This window comes from Hibiscus syriacus, unplaced genomic scaffold, assembly GCF_006381635.1.
Source record: "Hibiscus syriacus cultivar Baekdansim isolate YM2019G1 unplaced genomic scaffold, ASM638163v2 tig00110546_pilon, whole genome shotgun sequence".
Lineage (NCBI taxonomy): Eukaryota > Viridiplantae > Streptophyta > Magnoliopsida > Malvales > Malvaceae > Hibiscus > Hibiscus syriacus.
In genome coordinates this window covers 461287-470610 of record NW_024062773.1, presented here as the reverse complement: position 1 = coordinate 470610, position 9324 = coordinate 461287, and the positions used below count along the sequence as shown (strand labels likewise).

Genomic DNA, 9324 nt, shown 5'->3' with positions numbered 1-9324 from the left:
GACAAATTAGTTAACATTTTTTTCAAAAATATATATTTTGTATGGCGTCACACAAAATGACATCAGTGATTTAGTAAAAAAGTAGCTATTATTTCATCCTATTTGAATTAATTTAGTAAAAATATAGAAAGTTTTAAACCAAAAAAGAATGCAATGAAATTATTAAAGATTAAAATAATTAAATCGATAAAATTAAGGGACCAAAAAAGTCATTAATTAACAAGGATCTCTTTAGTTCATCAAACGCGAGGGTATGGTCAGACTCCAAAAATATCAGTGGAAGTATAAACCAGATTGCCTGTGGAGTAATAATAGTTAAGACACTTAATATCTCTGTTTGGATATCGTAATTGTAATTAATAATAAGATTTGTATTTAAAACCCCAAATGTGTATGATTTATATGTTATTAATGAACTAAATGATTAGCATAAAATTAATAGTGAAGTTTTACCTAAACAAATGGAGTAAATCTTGTGGATTAATGTCACATTGATGTGAGAAAATACATGGAAGAAACTTGGCCGTAGTCTGTCACTGATACTTAATGACTCTGACAGATTACCTAAATTATAAATTTATTAAATCATCATGTCTAAGTTAAATGCCATTTATGTTTTAATGGAAACTTTCTATATTAGTTAGCAAGGACGCGTGACGAATCAAATTTACATGCCTAAGCCCTCAACGCATGTTGTAGTAAAACTATGGACTGCGGATTGATTTTTATAAATTCGATTATTATTATTATTATTATTATCGTAATATTTTGAAAATATAAATTAGATATATTTAAACAGCAATGTATTCATTGGGATGGGTTTAAATGCTGAAAATTAACTCAAAAAAACTAACCCTTGGGAAGGAAACAATGCATGCATTCATGAAACTAATTATTCAGTTTTAAGATAGAGGCTAGTGGGTGGATGCACCAACTACTACGGCCGGGGTTGATCCCTAAACTTAAGTTTAGGTGGAATAACACCATTCTTTTACTGCAACAAAACCCTATTAAAAAAACCATTTTTTCTCCCTCTCTGTGTCTCACTCACACTCTTTCCCTCAAACATAAGGCAGTTGAATTGCATCTAGCAACTTAGCTGCAGATGGAGACTGTAAAGAACTTTTCCATCATTCTCCTGGCCCTTCTCCTTTCCATTTCTTCTGCATTGTTGTCCTTAATAGTGCGGAAATTCAACGACATCAATTTGTCGTATGTCTTGTTTTTCCTTCTTGGATTTCCAGTTTTGATATCAGTTGGCCTTTGTTTGTTTGAGTTTCTATATATTTGTTTAGATTTACTATTGAGAGTTCCTTTATTTCTTTTAAATTAATTAGTAAATTGAATTGTGTGAATGGAATAGATCCAAGCAACACCGGTGAAGAGGTTGTGCAAGACTCAAAACAGCATCACTGTTAATGGAATGTTTCCTAGACCAACCCTGGAGGTCAGGAATGGAGATTCCCTTCAAGTTAAAGTTGTCAACAAAGCCAGATACAATATCACCATTCACTGGAATTTTCAATGATTGCACGTACATACATGTATGTTGTTGTTAAAAGTTTGGCACCGAAATTTGAAAAATGATTTTTAAAGTTTGGTAGATGTTTAAAAAATAATTTTCAAAGTTTGATAGATGTTTGTTGAAAAATGGTAAATGGGATAATTGTAATAAGTCCCTACACTTTAGGGTATTTACAAGATTAGTCCTTAAGCTTCAACTATAAATACACTAACTCATTTAGCTTCAAAATCATCTCAAAAATCATTTCCTTCCCCCAAAACTAAAGAGTTTAGAGAGTTCTCTTGTGAGTAGTGAATGTTTTGTAAACACCTGTAAATTTTCTCTCTATTATAAAATATTTGCAACAGTCCGGAGACGTAGGCAAAATTGGCTGAACTCCGTTATCAATTTCGGGTATTATTTTTCCACTTTTATTTCGCAGTCTCACTAGTCTGGTTATAGGGATATTACTCGCTACTCTTTTATTTCCCAACAACTGGTAATCAAAGCTTTTGATTGTGAATTTTGTCAATTTTTTGCGAGATTACTATTCATTACTATTCACGTGAATTTTGTGAATAGTAAAAATTTTGTCAGCGATATGAATTTGTCGACGGATGTGTTCTAATACACGGTGGTTCGCAAGAATTGTCAAAAACGATCCAAAAGAAGCCAGATTCGAGTGGGAGCGATGGCTGCAGACGAAGAGAAGGTGAAAATTGAGAAGTTCGATGGTGCGGACTTTGGCTTTTGGAAGATGCAGATTGAAGATTTTCTGTACAAGAAAAATCTATATCAACATCTCTCAAGAAAACAACTAGAGGGCATAAAGAATAAAGACTGAGCTCTTCTCGACAGACAAACCCTCGGAGTTATCTGACTGACGTTGTCCCGAAATGTTGCTTTTAACATAGCAAAGGAAAAGACCACGGTATGGCGGCTCTCTCCAGTATGTATGAGAAGCCATCAGCCTCAAACAAAGTTCATTTGATGAGGCGATTATTCAATTTGCGGATGGCGGAAGGGGCGGGGCATCAGTGGCTCAACACCTAAATGAACTCAACACAATCACAACCCATTTGAGTTCCGTGGAAATTGAATTCGATGATGAAGTTCGTGCTTTAATTCTCTTATCATCTCTACCAGACAGTTGAAATGCTACTGTTACAGTAGTCATCAGCTCGTCGGGAAACAGTAAATTAAAATTCGACGATGTTCGGGATCTGGTATTGAGTGAAGAAATTCGACGGAGAGAATCGGGTGAAGCATCAAGCTCCTCAGCCTTTCACACGGAGTCTAGAGGGAGAACTTCAGAAAGAAATTCAAATCATGGCAGATCGAAATCTAGAATGGGAAAATTAAGAATATGAAAGAAAGATTTTATCTGTTATAATTGTGACAAGAAGGGTCACTTTAAAAGAGATTAACGAGCACTGAAGAAAGATACTGGCGCACAGGAATCTGCCAACATAACAGAGGAAACAGGTGATTCCATGATTCTAAGCGTCAACAGTCTGATTGAATCATGGATCTTGGATTTAGGGGCATCTTTCCACTCCCCCCCATGCCAAGAAATCATGGATAACTATGTCAGTGGTGATTTTGGGAAGATTCATCTAGCTGATGATGAAACCTTCAAGATCGTCGAAAAATGAGACATCCGATTAAAGTTGCCAAACCAGATCACCTAGAAGCTGAAAGGAGTGAGACATATTCCTGGCCTCAAAAGAAATTTGATTTCTGTATGACTGCTTGATGGAGAAGGATATAGTACAACCTTTTCAGGCTGTGAATAGAAGATTACCAAAGGAGCACTTGTCATTGCTCGTGGTAAGAAGACTATTACTCTCTATGTAACCACAAATTTAGAGAATATCATTGCAGTAACAGATGCTGATGAAAAATCAAACATATGGCACCAAAGGCTTGGTCATATGAGTGAGAAATGATGAAGACACTTTTGTCAAAAGGGAAGTTGCCGGATCTAAAGAGTGTAGATGTCGGACTATGCGAGGATTGCATCTTTAGCAAACAAAAGAAAGTCATTTTTGCAAAGATTGGCAAGACACCAAAGTCAGAAAAGCTAGATTTGGTTCATACTGATGTATGGGGACCATCTCCAATTCCATCTCTTGCAGACTCACTATATTATGTCACCTTCATCGATGATTCTACAAGGAATGTGTGGGTTTATTTTCTGAAGAAGAAATCAGAAGTCTTTGATACCTTTAGAAAATGGAAGGCCATGGTGGAAAATGAGACTGATTTGAAAGTCAAGCGGTTGAGGTCTGACAATGGAGGAGAGTACAGAAACAGTAGATTCATAGATTTATGCGCAAACAATGTGATCAAGATGGAGACAACAGTTCCCATGACACTGCAGCAGAATGGCGTAGCAGAGCGCATGAACAGAACTCTGAATAAACGTGCCAAAAGCATGAGGATACATGTCGGCTTGCCCAAATTGTTATGGGTTGAAGCTATCAACACTGCAGTTTACCAAATCAACCGCGGGCCCTAAGTTCTTTTGGATGGTGGAATACTAGAGGAAGTTTGGAGCAAAAAAGAAATAAACCTTTCACACTTAAGAGTGTTGGTTGTAGTTCTTATGTACACATAAATTCTGCTGAAAGAAGTAAACTTGATGCCAAGTCTAACAAATGTGTCTTTGTTGGTTATGGTGGTGATAAGTTCGGTTATCAGTTTTGGGAGTACGAAAATTGGAAGATCATCAGAAGCAGAGATGTCATTTTTAATGAGAATGTGATGTACAAAGACAGGTCAACCATAGAATCAAGTAGCTCCAATACCGAAGCTGAAACAAAGGAATTTGCTGAGTTTGAGGAGATTTCTGGAAATGATGTTCAAATCAGTCCTGAAGCAGTTCAAGAAGAACCAGACTCACCAAAACTGAGACGCTCATCCAGAATTCCTAAACCAACCCAACGTTATTCACCTTCTTTGCACTACTTGTTGCTGACTGACAATGGTGAACCAGAGTGCTATAATGAAGCAATGCATGTGGAGGATTCAGTCAAGTGAGAGTCTTCCATGAAAGATGAGATGGACTCACTTATGTCAAATCAGATGTGGGAATTAGCTGAATTACCACCAGGCAAGAATGCACTCCATAACAAGTGGATTTACAGGATCAAAGAAGAGCACGATGGGAGCAAACGCTACAAAGCAAGATTGGTTGTCAAATGATTTCAACAAAAAGAATATATTGACTACAATAAAATTTTCTCTCCAGTCGTAAAACTGTCTACAATCAGACTGGTGTTGAAAATTATAGCTGCAGAGAATTTGCATCTTGAGCAGTTAGATGTAAAGACAGCTTTCCTTCATGGTGATTTGGAGGAAGAAATCTATATGAGGCAGCCAGAAGGCTTCATGGAGGCAGGCAAGAAAAACCTGGTATGCAGGTTGAAGAAGAGCTTGTATGGTTTAAAACAAGCTCCTAGACAGTGGTACAAGAAGTTTGATAACTTCATGAGTAGTAGTGGTTTTACCATATTTCAAGCATATCATTGTTGCTACATCAAGAGTTTCGACAACAGCTTCATTATTTTATTATTGTACGTTGATGACATGCTCGTTGCAGACTCAGACATGCAAGAGATTATACACTTGAAGCAAAAATTGTCGAAGCAGCTTGCTATGAAGGATTTGGGTGCTGTAAAGCAGATTCTTGGGATGAGGATTAAGAGAAACACAAAGTCGGGGACTTTGATGTTATCACAGGCTGAGTACATCAACAAAGTACTCTCCAGGTTCAACATGCAAGATGCTAAACCTGTAAGTACACCTTTAGGTGTTCATTTTAGACTTTCCAAAGAATAGTCACCAAAGACGGATGAAGAACGTGCACACATGGTGAAGGTGCCGTACGCCTCAGCAATTGGAAGTCTGATGTATGTCATGGTTTGTACCAGACCAGATATTGCTCAAGCAGTGGGAGATGTTAGCAGGTACATGAATAATCCGGGCAAGGTACACTGGAATCAGTCAAATGGATCCTTAGATATCTGCGAGGTACCACAAACAAAGCACTTTGTTTCAAAGGTGGAGATACGATACTGACAGGCTATGTAGATGCTGACTTAGCTAGAAATGTCGACATCATAAGAAGCACTACAGGGTATGTCTATACTCTATGAGGAACTGTAGTAAGTTGGGTTTCTCAACTACAGAAGATAGTTGCTCTCTCCACAACTGAAGCAGAATATGTCGCTGTTACGGAAGCCAGCAAAGAGATGATTTGGCTCCAAAGTTTCTTGGAAGAGTTAGGCAAGAAATAAGAAAACAATGTCTTGTATTGCGACAGTCAAAGTGCTATCCATCTAGCAAAAAATCTATCTTTTCATTCGAGAACGAAGCACATACAATTGCGATATCATTTTATCCGGTCTCTTTTGGAAGATAAGATTTTGAAACTTGAAAAGATTAGTGGAGCTCAAAATCCGACAGACATGTTAACAAAGACGGTGACTATGGACAAACTGAAGTTGTGTTTAACTTCAGTTGACATGCTAGAGTAACAAGACCAGAAATGTTATTGCATTGATCGATGTGTGAAGACAGATTAAAATCAGTCTTCAAGTGGGAAATTGTTGTTCAAAGTTTGGCACCGAACTTTGAAAAACGGTTTTCAAAGTTTGGTAGATGTTTGTTGAAAAATGGTAAATGGGATAATTACAATAAGTCCATGCACTTTAGGGTATTTACAAGATTAGTCCTTAAACTTAAACTATAAATACCCTAACCTATTTAGCTTCAAAATCATCCCAAAAATCATTTCCTTCTCCCAATACTAAAGAGTTTAGAGAACTTGTGAGTAGTGAGTGTTTTGTAAACACCTGTAAATTTTCTCTCTTTGATAAAAAATCTGCAACAGTCCGGAGGCGTAGGCAAAATTGGCTGAACTCCGTTATCAATTTCGGGTATTATTTTTCCGCTTTTATTTCGCATTCTCACTAATTTAGTTATAGGGAAATTACTCGTTACTCGTTTATTGCCAACGCATGCATCTTTTGGTATATATATTGAATTGGCATAACCATGATTTTGATTTACATGCATGGTGTTCGGCAAATGAGGACCGGATGGGCAGACGGACCAGAATTTGTGACTCAATGCCCGATTAGACCAGGAGGAAGCTCACCTACAGGTTCACAATTCAAGGACAAGAAGGAACTTTGTGGTGGCACGCTCACAGCTCATGGCTTCGAGACACCGTTTATGGAGCTATCATTGTCCGCCCTAGATTAGGCGAACCCTACCCTTTCCCTACACCAAATCGCGAAACACCAATTTTACTAGGTAATTATTCAATATATGATTTTTAATTATAAAACAACACGACGAGTTCTAAACAAACAGATTAATTCAAAATGGTATAAAAAGTAAAATTCTATATCTCTACTCCAATATTTTTTCCGAATATGCCTAGAAAGAATCTTATGTTGTTGATTATCACTACAAAGGTGAATGGTGGAATGCAAACCCCGTTGATGTTGTGAAGGAAACAGCGAGGACAGGTAATGCTCCAAATGTATCTGATGCTTACACAATTAATGCTCAACCTGATAATCTATACAATTGCTCCTCCAAAGGTTAGAAGTCATAATAACTTTCCATACAATTGAATGATATGATTTTCCAGGAGATTGACATGCTTGACCTTTTTTTTTATGGGCACCACAATCGTTCCCATAAACTCTGGCGAGACCAATCTTTTTAGGGCGTGTTTGGTTCAGGGAATGTGGGATTACCGGGGGGAATGAAATCCACATTCCCCCGTTTGGTTGGCCAGTAATCTCATTCTCGGTAATATTTTATTACCAACAGTAGATTTTTTAGGATATATTAGCGGGAATGTCATTACCACTTCCCTTAGGTATTGTTGGATTACTAGCGTTTTGGACTAAAATGCCCTTAATTTTTTTTTCAAATATATCATTTCTTCTGTCATTGAATAATAAATATTCTACGAAGGTTAAATTATAAATTTATCCTTAAATTATTTTAGATTTACAAAAAAAATCTATAATTAAAATTTTATATGAAGTTCAGGGGTTAAAATAAAATTTTACCCTTTCATTAAATTTTTTTATATTTTCAATTTTGTAAAAAAAATTATATAAATTTTATAAATTTAAATTTGTAAAGAAAATATATAAATATCTTATACTAATATTATAGTATAATTCAACTTGTTAAAAAATAAATATATAATAAGAAAAATTTGGTCAAATATACATTCTAATAATCTTTTATTACTTTAACCAAATACGGTAATTTTACATTCCTGCTAAACCAACCAAACACAAAAGACAACATTCCTAATAATCCTATTCCCTGGTAATCTTTTATTCTAACTAGTAACCTTACATTTCGTAAACCAAACACAAATGCTGCCCTGAACCAACCGCTTTTCTTTGTGGTGGCCAACCATAAGCTCACTGTTGTCAATGTTGATGCCTCTATATCAAACCCTTCACCACTTCAGTAATCATGCTAGGTCCCGCCCAAACCACTGATGTTCTCATCACAGCCGACCAGCACCGGGTAGATACTACATTGCAGCCCGAGCCTACCAGAGTGCACAAAACGCACCCTTTGGCAAAACTACCACTACAACCATTCTTGAATACAACTCTCCCAGAAAGGGCAATGCATCCGAAACAATTATACCTTCTCTTCCGGCCTACAATTATACCAACACCATTACGGCCTTCTCCCAAAGCTTTAGAAGTCTCCATAAAGTCCAAGTATCGATTGAGCTCAATGAAAGCCTCTTCTTCACCATTGGTCTAGGACTCAACTATTATTAATGCTCAATACCACATAGAGCGGGAAATACATTAAGATTGGATATTTAATGTTTTCATTTTCCACTCTCTTGTTGAGTGATAGAGAATAAGGGGAGTTTCTTATACATCACTGTTATTTGTCTTGTGCTCAAGATCAAGGTTGATGCTTGTGACATTAAAATTTAAAAAATTATTTTTAAACGTTAAAATGAATCTAGCCAATTTTATTTCTCAACTCATCTCAAAATTCACTCAAATATCTTTCAACTCTCTCAAAACTTTTTAAGATGTTTTTCCGGCGATCAGAGTAATAGTACCAGGAGCAGTTCTCTCCAATTTCGGGTGTACGTAATTTGGAGCGATCGTGTTAACCTCAAGGACGATCCACCTATTGGAGTAGCTGCGCGCCGAATTTTCATAAAAGTCATTGTCAAGGACCAAACGATACACGTTTTGCAGCTAGCATGAACAATGTCTCATTGGTGCTCGCACGGAACTTCTCTCTTTTACAAGCTCACCAATAGGGGATTCCAGGAGTATTCACCCCGGATTTCCCGGTAAACCCTCCGGTGAAATTTGTTAAACCGGAAACATCAGCCAGTCTCTCTACCAACCCATTCCAGGAACTAAATTGTACAAATTGAAGTTCGCTTCAAGAGATACATCCAAGTTCAATCTTGTTGATCCACCACTAAGGAATACAGTTTCGGTTCCGGCAGAGGGATGGGCAGTCATTAGATTTGTTGCTGATAATACAGGTAAATATAAGACGTTCTTCTCTTAATGAATCATCCTTGTGTTTGAAATTGAACTGTTTTGGTAAACAGTTGTGTGGATAATTTCATTATTCATTCGATTCATCCTTTATTTTAAATATATTTTTTTATCAAATTTAAAGCACATACTTCTAAACCATCAAAGAATACATATGTAATTTTAATTTCTCTTTTTGATAATAAATTTTTTATTTTTTTTAATTTAGTCCCTCAATTTTTTATAATGTTC

General features: G+C 36.5%; 1 pseudogene; it reads left to right on the top strand.

The window, feature by feature from the left end:
- The first annotated feature begins 1105 nt into the window (after positions 1 to 1105).
- LOC120130355 lies at positions 1106 to 9103 on the top strand (annotated as a pseudogene).
- Positions 9104 to 9324: the final 221 nt, after the last annotated feature.